Here is a 12482-nt window from a genome sequence, read left to right as displayed (position 1 = left end):
GGGACGCCGCTTCTGCTGGACTGGTGGCATGTCCAGATTGTCATTCAAGACATGGGTAATCACATGCGGACTTATGTCAGTCATATCTCCTTGGCACCACGCAAAAACATCTGTGGCTGCCCTTAGTGCTTTAACAATTTTATCTTTTTCCTCTGGTTCCAGGCTCTTTCCTAGTCGAAGGATCTTGGTAGGGTCGAGGTCACATACTTTCACTGCCTCGACGTCTTCCATAGGTTCTACAATCTTTTCGGATCCCACACGGGGATCCAACTCATCTTCTTCTGCCAATCCTGGCTCAATATTCTCACGGACCATTAACACCGGTAAATGGGCCGCGACATTATAACACTGCCTGGCCTCTCCCTGATTACCACTCACGGTACCCACCCTAGCTTCCTGGGTAGGGAATTTCAGACACAAGTGCCGGATGAATGTAATTGCGCCAAAATCCACCAAGGCCGGTCGGCCAAGGATTGCATTGTATGCAGTTGGGCAGTCTAGCACCACAAATGTACAGTACTTGAAAGTACTCTGGGGTGTATCCTGGCACAAAGTGACTGGCAACCTCACTTTTTCCATTGGGATAAGCATGGTTCCATTGAACCCCGTGAGTTGGGAACCACTTGGTGATAAATCCCGATCCGTGAGGCCTATTTCTGTGAAGGCTTCTTTAAATAACAAGTTCACGAAACTTCCATTGTCGATCAATATTCTAGCCACAATTTTGTTGGCAATGGGAGTCTCTATGACCACGGGTCATGATGAGGGAAACGCACCAGTTTCCCGTCTTCCTCCGTGAAAGTAATTGTCTGATCCATGAGTCGGGGCCTTTGAGCTGGAAGTTGGGTGACTTCCCCTACTTCGTCATGTTTGATGGCCCTGGCGTAGCATTTTCATTCTTTTAAGGTGGTCCCCCAAATATGGGGCCCGCTAGAGATCATGGCCACTCTTCCGTTGGGCCTAGGTGGCAGGCCAGGGGTCTGTTGAGGGATCGACCCCCCGAAGGGTACAGCTGGTGCCAATGCTCCGGGCGTACCTCCTGGTGTCCCTTGAGGCGCTGGACCCCCTGCTGGAACCAGGTTGAGATGAGGCAGCCAGTTTTTGATCAACTCATACAAGTGACCCAATCGGATCAAGTTTTCGATCTCATCTTTTAGATTCTTGCATTCATTGGTACAGTGTCCAATATCATTGTGGTATTCGCATCTCTTGCTGGGATCCCTTCAAGAACTGTGCCTGTACAGGGGTGGAGGCCTTCGGTAGTACGTATTTTTCCTCATGGCGAAATACACTCGCTCTTGCATGTCCATCAACTCTGTGTACTGGGTATATTAGGGAGTATACCCCCTTTTTTGGCGCTTGTCCTCCGTCCGGTTGCTGCCTTTTGAGGACCTCTTGCTCTGTGAGCTTTGAGGAGGTCCGGTTAGGCTTGCTGCAGGAGCGGAGTGAGACGGGACTTGTCCACTCATCCCTGAGGGGTTCCCGTAATGTGAAGATGCGGGAACCAAGGCTGGGCACTAGTTGTATCCTGGGGTAGCGGAGAACTGTATGCCGCTCATTGGTGGATTAACCGGAGGGAGGGCTCCCGAGAGCTGAACTCCGGGTGCATATCCGACCATTCCGGTTGGATAGTATCCTCCGTAAGCCACTATTTGGGCTTCTTCCAAGTTGATGTACTTTTGAACCCTCTTCTGGAAATCCTGGAGGTTAGAAGCTCCTTCTTGTTGCAATTTGTTCTAGAATGGGGTTCCTGTACGTATTCTGGCTTGAAGAAGTGCAAGCTGCTGTCCGTCATCAACTTTCTTGGTTTTCAAGGCTTCTTCCTTGAACCTCTTTATAAAATTCTTCAATGTCTCTGTGGGTAGTTGCTTGATGTTAGTTAGGGCGCTGACTTCAAGATTGATCTTTCTCGCCGCGATAAACTGTCTCCGGAAACTAACTTGTAACTTGTTCCAGCAATCCACAAATCCTGGTTCCAACTTCTTGAATCATTCTTCTGCGGAACCGCTCAATGTTAGGGGAAAGCATAAACATTTGGCATCATTACTGAACCTCATAACCGTCATTACTCGGTTGAATCGAGACAAATGATCGCTGGGGTCTGAGTCCCCAGTTTATGCTGCCATCTCGGGCATCTTAAAATTTTTGGGGAGTTCCGCTTCCAATATGTGGCGGGCGCATGGCTCCCGGTCCTCACCATCGGAGTCTGAATCATCCCTTTTTTGCCTCCGGGGGACCCGAGCGATGTCTTTGCGCAATGTCGCCAACTCTGCTAAAATTCCTTCGTTTAGCGTTCCTGCGGAGACTGCTGGTATATGTTTCTTTTTATCCAGGTGATCCCGCAAGTCACCGTGCTTTTCGTTGATTCGGTGTCTTAAATCAACTAGAGGGCATCATCGATTCCCTCTTCCTCTTTCTCCGGGTTCTTGGTGCACAATAACGCTCTTTCGATCCTCTCGATTCTGAGGGCCAAGACTCCCTTTTTGGAGTTTTCCCCTCTGCGGACCTTTCCCTTTTGGGAAATCTGAGCGAACCTTTCGCGGATCCCTAGGATGGAAGTAGGGTTTTTCTATTGATTTTCTTCAGAGGGATACCGTATAGGGCTTGGTTCCCTGGGCTTGTGTTTCTGAGTGCTTGGAGAGGACTCTTTCGACGTTTCCTCGAGTCCTGCTGGGATGGCCTTAGGGTGTATGTGAATCCCTGCTGTCTCCATGGCTTTCTGCATGGCGACCATCACCTCTTGGATCTTTTTATTTTGTTCTTTTTAGGCTGCGATCTCAGCTTCATGATCAGCAGCTTTTTGCCTTAAGAGCAGCAGCTCCGTGTAACTACCTTCGTCGTAGGCATCATACTCGTCAAAGTTTTCCTCGTACTCGTCATCGTTGGCCTCCTCTCGCTCCTCAGTGTCCACGTTGACTCTTGAGGCCACTTCCTCGTCTTCGAGATTTCGAGCATCTTGAGGAGGACGAGGCTGACGTGTGTTGTGAGTTTCTACCATTGCTGCTTCAATTTATAAGATTGTTGTCTGTTTGAAGACGCTTCCTTCAACTCTCAATGAAAGTACCAAAATGTTGACGGAGGTTTTCGGCAACAATTTAAATAATATATAGAAAAAGTTGTAGGAAGTTTAATGCATGATATTTTTACGTGGTTGGGGCATTAAAGAGCCTTAGTCCACGAGTCTTTGTTATTAATGAGAGTATTTATTACAGAGAATGTTCTTGGTGAATTTCTCTCCTATTTTCTCTCTTTGATTCCTTTTTTCACCCAGAATCCTCGACCCCTGTCTCAGTGTGTTTGTGGGGTATTTATAGTGTTTTTCTGGGGTGATCAATAGGAATGAATCACTTGTCTTTCTGTGCAGGCTTAATAGGGGCACATATTCCCAGCAGATACAAAATAGGAAATAGATGACCTATACTGTAGGTATCTTAGGGGTTAGGTGGATTTAATCTTTTATCCCCTATGGATTGATGTGATTCATCATAAAGTAGTCGTCACTAGCATTATTAATCATAGCGTAATAGCTGAAAAAGGGGGATTACGCCATCTGTCATATCGTTTATGATAGTTTTAATACGTCTTCCCCCATGCGGCATTAAATGCGAGGTGATTGTTCAATAGAGTCCAGTACCTTCCGGAGCTTCCTTAGTATGTCCCTGGCCTCCGGGAGCGTAAGGATCCTTCTCATGTCTCCTCCGGGAGACACCTTCCCAGAGGCGCTCCTATGTTGTCTAAGACTTAGTTGATTTCTTTGAAAGCTGGTCCTCTCAGCTTCTTGTGTCATCCTTAGCCAGGTCTATGTATTTTGGGCAAAATCAAAGGCAACAATAACTTTTGCAAAACACAAAGTCCAAAATGCTATTCACCCTTATTAATTAAACTTGATACTGCTCTTAACTTTCCCAAAACCTCAATCAAAAAAATGTAGTAATTCCCTCTCACATTTAAGTGCAGAGCTCAAATTCTATGAAAGTTTCATGTTGGAACTATTTCAAATTGAATGAATTTTTGATAAAATAAGAAAGTTTCCTAGTGTATTTAATAGGTGGAGTCTCACATGGGATATGTGCCATTCTTTACAAGGATATACAAGGTGAAATTATAGCACTTGGTATAAGACCCCAACTGTGTGTACATTCCTGAATAGTGTTGCGAACTTAGCTACCTAGTCCGCGACTCAACCTAAAATCTTAATTTCATAATATCGTTCTTCTTTGGATTTTTTTATAAAAAAATACCAGTTTTACTTTTGTAAACAATATAGTTATAAGAAGTTGTCACAAGTAAATAACTTTTGTAACTTTTCAAATATTTATTACATATTTACAAATAAGAATTAATTTTAATTTATTAATTTACGGTAAATTACAAATTTCAAGCACTAACAATTATTTTAATGGAATAGTTAAAATCTTATTGTTAACGCAGATTTTCGTCAACTAAATTTGAGCCTCACAGTAAAAATTCTGCATAGTCCACGTAAAAAATCTTGTGTTCAAATCTTTATTTCTATAGCTTTTATTTTTCTGTGTGAAATTTCTAGTGTGAGGCTCAAATTTAGTAAACGAAAATCTGCGTTAACAATTTGGTGCTCTCATTGAGAGCCTCCGTGAAAAAGCTAAGAAAAAGCCTCCTGACATAAAAGTAATGGATGACGCCAAAGATAATGATCCTCAAGAAGGAATCAGTCATCACCCTGGAAAAGAACCATGGAGTCCTCAGGGATCTATTGAATCATCGCATGAATAGACTGCAAGCCCCAAGAAAACTCGGTATTGGGGTCCCTAGTTTGATGGACCTTAGGACAACAACAACCAGTCACTTCCTAACCAGGTTGAGGAGGATGGCACCTACGGCACAACCAGATACATACCAATTGTGGAATTAGAAAAATCACCATCTTAGGCGTCGATTGGAGGAAGCAAACCGGCGTAATGCCGAGTTAGAGCGTGAAATAGCTGCAGCGAGGGTAGCGTATGAGAATGAAACCCAAAATCAACTTAACCTTAGGAGAAGAGATCCACGAGGCAAACCTCATGGCTCGCAAACCAAGGGGCAGGAGACAACCCAGAGATAAACTTAAAACTCTTAGGAGATGCAACCTCAAGAAACTGAGAAAAATCTGGGGATGCAGCCTGGGATATGCAGAACATCAGATGGAAATCGCCAACCCTCTCTTCAGATTCATCAAAAAGAAATTCGTGCAAACTGTTATAGGGAGAATAAGGTGAATCAAACCTTAAGAGGAAGAGCAGGGTCCGACCGCAGTCACAACAAGAGTGATCTACGAGAGCATCTGAACTTGAAGAAGCCTAATCTTCGTCAACAACTTGGTTTAAAGCAAAAGGAGTCACTCCCTTTGCGAATTGAAGAGTTGGAGAATAAGTTCAGAAGGCATCGAGTCACGAAACCCAGAAGACGACCGGGGCATGATACTGTTGGAAAATTTGATTCAGAAACCTCAAGATCAAAGAGAGAAGACGATTCCAAAAGGCTGTCCAAGGATAAGAAACACAACAAATATTTCATAGGGACGAAGCCAAGACCATTGTGCATCACTTTTCTATTGGACACATTGAGAGAAAAAGTAGTTTTCAAGCACTAACAATCATTTTAATCAAAATAGTGAAAATCTCACATTTCTGATTGTGGTACCCCTTTGTGAAATGTGGCCTGGACCCATCTCAGAATATTTTTTCCCACTAGTCACAATGAAATCCTACTACTAAGACGTGAATATGAAGATTAGTTTCGCGTTAAATTTGGTTAAAATGACCCTCTTATTCAGAAATTAAAAATGTTCTTCTATTCAGTTTAAATTTTAATAAGTTTTTTCCTTACACAAGAAGAACCTGGCAAGTCTACAAGACCTTGGAAGTTGTACGACAAGGTTGTACAAAGAAGCTAAACAACAAAGTTGTACGAAAAAGTTGTATAGACATGCCGGACAACACCCAAATAAGGTTTGGCTGGCCCAAGGAAGACATACATGCCAAACATTCCCTAAAAATATGGCTGTTTGGCCAAGGCAGACAAACATGCCGGACAGACCCTAAAAATAGGGCTAGCCGTCCAACTTGTGCAGATAGCGCCAAATAGGCTGAACAAATTACGAGGTCCACCACGAGCCTTCTAGAAGATTCTCAAGCCAAACTACATTTTCAAGAGAGGTTTAATAGCTCTTGAAGATAGGGATATTCTGTAACACCCTAAGATTATGAAATGGATTAGAAAAATCCTAACTAGTTAATTGAGTATTATTGTGGAATTATATTATTATATAATTTAATATATATGAATTAATATGAGATATGACATGTTAAGACCCCATTGGTGAGCTAAGGGCATTTTAGTAATCTTGACCCGAGAAAGGTAAAACTGTGAATTTAATTTAATACGTGCTTATGGATTATATTATTATGTAGTATGCCTATTTTGTCATTTTTTAGGTGTGTTCTGACAAGTTGGCGCGGTATAGTCACAACCGGGTATTTCGGGTAGAACCGGGTTCGGGACCGAAATACAATTTTAGGATTATTATTTATTGGCATTTTAAGTGTGATTAATCTGAAATTTTATTGGGTATATTTATGTTGGAAATGACTATGTTATCCTTGGAATGCTTTTATGTGTTATTTGACCCTAGGGGGCATTTTCGTAAATTTGCCTTTTGGATTAATTACAACAAAAAAGAATTATTTTGCATTTTAGAAAGAAAATTCTGGGTTGTTTTCTCAACTCTTGGTTGAACCCTATTCTCCCTCTCTCTTCAATCTTTCCACTTCAAATCTTCCTCTCTTCTGTGTTGTTGAGCTTGTTGGAACTTGGGGGATTTTGGTGTGCTTTGATTGTGAGAAGCTTGAGGTAGTTCTTAACTCCTCTATTTGTTAAATTTGTTGCTGAAATTTTTTGGGTTTCCTCCTCTCTTAGCTGAACCCCCTTTTCTCTTTTTAATTATTTCTTTCTTTGATTGAATGTGAGAGTTGTTGCTTTGATCAAAGCTTGGTTTGGTAATCTTTGTGCTTGTGTTGAGACAGTCATTTTAATTGGTTAATTTTGAATATTCAGCTGCTGTAAAATGATTAAAAAGTATGTGCTATGTGTGAATTTGTTCATATTTGCATGTGTGTTGGATTAAGGGGAAAATCTTGTTGTTCTTGGCAAGTATGTGTTGCAAAGGTATGGAATTGTTCTTAATGATTTTAAGGCATGTGTTTAAGTTATTTTGAGAGTAATTTTGTGTAAATTAATATGTTGGTTTTTATGGTTGTGCAAGCTCATTATTTGGGATTTTTGCTCTAGTTAAAGCTTGCTGAATTGATGATTTTGATGCATGTTTTGGTGTTATTGGAGAATGAATTAGGTGTAATTCTTCTCTAATTATTTTGTTTATGCTAGGTAAAAATTTATTATGGTTGTGGGCTGGTTTAGCATGAAAATTGGTATTTTTGGATGCTTTTTTTGTGGCTGGGAACTGGGTTTCTTGGGTTTTTAAACCCAGTGGTCGCGGCCATTTTGTGACAGCTTATTGTGTTATTTTTGAATTTTTGTTTTGGCTATAACTTTTGACTTGGGACTCTGTTTGTGACGTTCTTTATATCGTTAGAAAGCTCATTCCGAGCTCTATTTTGATATCTTTAAATGCCAATTTTATAATTTGTGAAAATGGATTTAGGAATTAACCCTATACTTGTGCATCTCGGGTTTGTGACTAGGATTACCGGCACTTGGTCAGGAGCACCCGAGGATTTAGAATCTCCATATTTGTGAGACATCAGGTAAGACTGTAGTTAGCACGTAGAGTTATGCGCAATGGCGCTGATATGGAATATGATATGTATGAGAAACTAGAAATTGGGATTAGAGTTATTACTCTAAAGTGAGCGATTTATTGGCTTAGGGTTATTACCCTAATAAATTATTAATATGTAATTGTTATGCCATGATGTATATTGAAATTAAAGGTTATGTGTTCAAGGCATAATCAAGTTGGACTCGGTAACTAAAACTGAGATGAACTGTTCTAAGGCCTTATTGTAAATAGAAGTGTGAGCGTAACACGTAGGTCTATGCCACATAGACATAAATAGGCGTGTGAGTGTAACACGCGGGTCTGTGTCATACAGACAAATGTAAAATGGCATTAATATTTATGTGATGTGATATTTATGATTATTGATAATTATACTATCTTCCTGAGCTTGGCTCATGGGTGCTCTACTGTGCAGGAAAGGGTAAATTTGTCTCTGATTAGCCATGAGTGAGAGAGTTGGGTGATGTATGTACATGTTCGGGCCACACTAGACCAAGCGGGTTGGGGTCTACTAGTGATGTATTTTTAAAACTCTGATTTTGCCGCCTAGGTCGGCAGTGAAAAAGGCTTGTAATATTTTGTAAAATACATTTTTGGGATCCCGAAACATGTAACTTTTGATTGTAAAGTTATGGTTATTACAAGTTTTATTTTCAATCTGTTTTCGATTAAAGTTTAAATTACCCGTGTTTATCTTTCTAGTAATCTCATGTAGGGGATTAGGGTTTCTTAATCACCATGGGTAACGTGCCTAATAGTTAGGGCGTTACATATTCCCTCAAAGGTATTATCCTAGATTCTAAGGATTTAATTATCCTTTTTTGTAATTCAAATTTAAGATAAAAAAGATGTTATTTTCCCTATTTTAAAGGGATATCTTTACCTATTTGAATTAGGATATTTTGTAAGCCCTACAATATATAAAAGGTATTAGATCAAATGAAAAAAGGACCACGAATCCTAAGCTACACACTTATAGTTCTCTCTCTCTCTCTCTCTCTCTCTCTCTCTCTCTCTCTCTCTCTCTCTCTCTCTCTCTCTCTCTCTCTCTCTCTCTCTCTCTCTCTCTCTCTCTCTCTCTCTAAGTTCCACAAGCATCTAAGCCCTCCTAGACTCTGTCTATTTTTTTCATAAGTTTTTCATAAGATCTTATCAGTTCTCGATGTGTAACACTTATTTCTCACGATTGTAAAGAGAATCATCGCTAAAAATTATAAAGTTTTAACCTGTGATGTGCATGGTATTATCTCAAGAGTAAATACAACTGAAAGGAGTAGGTCATTACCCATTCAGAGGGTCGAACCTCTATAAATTGTAGTAATAAATAATCAACCTCTGCAGGGTGGTTGGCTAAAAGTTGCATCAGACGAAAGTTTCTGGATGGTTGTTGGGTGGTTAGTCGAAGGTTGCATCAGATGAAGATTTCATCAGACGAAATAACTGTTAGTAAAATGTTTATGCAACTGTAATGCAACTATTATGAAACGTTAAAAACCAGAACAATATTTCTACGTACGTAACTCTATCTAAATGCCTATTTATGATTTAATATGAACAAATTCACCATTAGAAATTTGGAAAACAACAAAAATACACCAGGATAAATATTTTACTATAGTATTGATGTAATTTTTTTAGATTATACTTGAGTTAGATTGTTTGGGAAGTACTCCAGTTCAACTTTTTGAGATCTGTCTTTCATGGATCTCAAAATTGAAGTGAGGGTATTAGTTTTACACAAATTAAACTGGATTTTTGGTTGAATTTTAGTTTCGTAGTCGTTTTTCTACACTTTTTTTTAAGAATTCAAAACAGTTCTTGTTTTGATTGATTCTGGTCGTCTTCTCAGGTGAAGTCATCAAAATTAATGGTGGTTCTTTTTCTAGTTGAATTTTCGTTTCGGTTGCGTTAGGTTGCTGCATGGTTGCACGATAGTTGCCCAGGAAGCATGAATCTTGGATTGAAAGTGTGTGTAAGTGGTATGTGTGTAATTTTTTTTATTTGGGTTTTATATTTGTTTATTTGACTGGCTAGAAGTATTTTTATAATATTGTTACTTTTTTTTAAAAAAAAAAAACTTAAAAACCTAATATTTTTATTATAGTAGACTAGTGCTTGTTTCATTATAAAAAAATGTCATTATAATGTTTGATCAAAATGGAATGCAAGAGATGACTAATTTTGATAGATTGAAAGAGTGATTATCATTCAGATTTTTCTAAAATTATAAAAGTTTAAATTTGATATTTAACTAAAATATAGAAGGCCAATATAGCTTGTTCTCATTATTAATTGTGTAAGGTATTTTTTTTTCTTTGAATAAAGCTAATTATATTAAGTACTAACGAAATTAAATTTTATGGTCATTACAAATTAAACTAACTAGTTATTATGGGAAACTTACAAAAATACTGAAATTTGGATTAAGTTTTACAAAAATACTGTCACACGAAAATCTTTACAAAAATACCGTGTTTTTATAAAACATTATTTTAGTAGAACACAAAACAGAACAACTCAAAATAACAATAGAACAACTAAAAAACACTAGTAAAACACTAATGAAAACTTAACACAGTATACTGCAGTATGAAACTTATAAAAAAATACAGTAAAAAAGTAAAAAATATTGCCTGACAGTATTTTTGTAAAAAAATATCAAAAGTTAATATACCATGTAAATTTCCTTCTACGTCACATTACCGCTAAAAGTCCATTTAGCGATAATATGTACCTCGAATATTGACTATATATATACTACTTACTTAATTATCTATCTAGGTCGGCAACGGCCATATTGAATTTTATATTGAACTAATTAAGAAAGAAAATATCTTCACCAATCAAACACTAAGATCCAAACCATAAACTTAATTAATAAATTAAACTATATTTTAAATTAAGTAAATATCTTCATTAGTGCATGTGTATTTACTTTGGAACTTACGAGGTGGCCATTATTTTTTGAGATTAATATATAATATTAATTATTGTTAAAACAAAGTGTTTGTTAGGTGGATTTAAAATTTCTTAGTTCTAGAATAATGATGGGACATTTTAAACAAATATTAACGCAAAACGTCAAATATTTTTAGTGGGCAACTGAAGTAGGAGAGATAAATAATTAAAAATTAGGAATTATATTGAAATGTTAATGTTATTTTAGTAAAAGAAATAAAGAAAAAAAAAACTAAAAATAAGAAAACAAATTCTCCTGTAATATAATATATTAAAAGTTGCGTGTATAATATAAAACTAAATTTTGTATATTAATAAATATTTACTAATCAAGCAATTAGCTATTACTTTTTTGTTGGGATGTTTACGATAAATTAAATTCTAAAAAAATTACTATGTATTTATTCTTCTTTTTCTTCTTCTTTTTTTTTTTTCTGAAATAGGTAATATTATTAACTTTATTTTATATTTTTTTACATATAAATCCCTACTTTTAAATATATCAGATTGGTACAATAATACATAAAGTTGAAAATGCAGTATTAAATGTAAAATTTAGATTATTCACTAATTAATTTATGGGCATTCGTACGTCTGAATTTTAAAAATAATATAACTATTAGTGTCAACTTTGAGTTGATATAATAGATCACCCACTCACCATTATCTATGTATATATAAATATTATAATTCTTTTTTAATTTTCTTCCTTGATTTTTGCAATGCACTATTAAGATCATTATAAGTTTTGAAACTTATTTTTTCTTTATTAAAATGAAATTGATTAATAAGTATATAATTAGTGTAATCACATGTGCACAATTATAATCACGGGATTAGCCATTGCGTAAACACAACATATTGAATCATAGTCGAAACTTTGTCTATTTTGTAATCTTAAATGAATTTGAGATTTTACAAGCACTCTTCAAGTAAAATATAATAACTTGTGAACTAGATTAATTTTTTAACACTTTTACTTGTTTCTTTTCCTATAAAACTCTATAATTTTTTTTTTTTTATCAAAAACTCTCTAAACTTTCCTAAAGTATGGCAAAATGCTAAATATAGTGTGGTTTAATTAACACTAATTTCAATCCAAACGGAAGGTAAACACTAACCCAAATATAAATATATTTACAGTATTTCACTAAATTTGGTAAGCATTGTAGATCACGATAAAAGTTTTTTTTTTTAAGTTTTAATAATTAAATAATAAATCAATAATTAAGTTTGGTTGAATAATTATGTATTAAATTTTGATAAAATAATATAATAATAAAAAAATATGCAGTGTAATTTTTGGTGTTTTGGTTAGAATAATAAAAAAATTAGTGTTAAAATTATACTTTTTGAAATTAAACCAACACCATGTATGAGTTTTATCATTAAAGTTGCTCTTAATTAGTATATTATCTTTGGAAAAAAAACATTAAACAAAATAATATATTTATTACCTTTTTCATGTCAATTATATATATAGGTTAGTGATGTTGGTGAGGGAAGAGGGAATATAATTATATCAAGAGCCTTGCTAATATTCTTATAATTTTAATTTGAGTACCTGGCTACTTGTATTAATTTAGATAAAAACTAAATTAAACTAATTAAAACGAGTTCAATTATATTAATACGTCATATATTTTATTTAATGAATATATTCTTATAATATGAGAAATTATTTAGTAGGAGAATCATGACACAACTT

Source organism: Cannabis sativa, chromosome X (assembly GCF_029168945.1).
Source record: "Cannabis sativa cultivar Pink pepper isolate KNU-18-1 chromosome X, ASM2916894v1, whole genome shotgun sequence".
In the NCBI taxonomy this organism is placed as follows: domain Eukaryota; kingdom Viridiplantae; phylum Streptophyta; class Magnoliopsida; order Rosales; family Cannabaceae; genus Cannabis; species Cannabis sativa.
The sequence above is the reverse complement of the archived record's forward strand: the minus strand, read 5'-3'. Positions refer to the sequence as shown.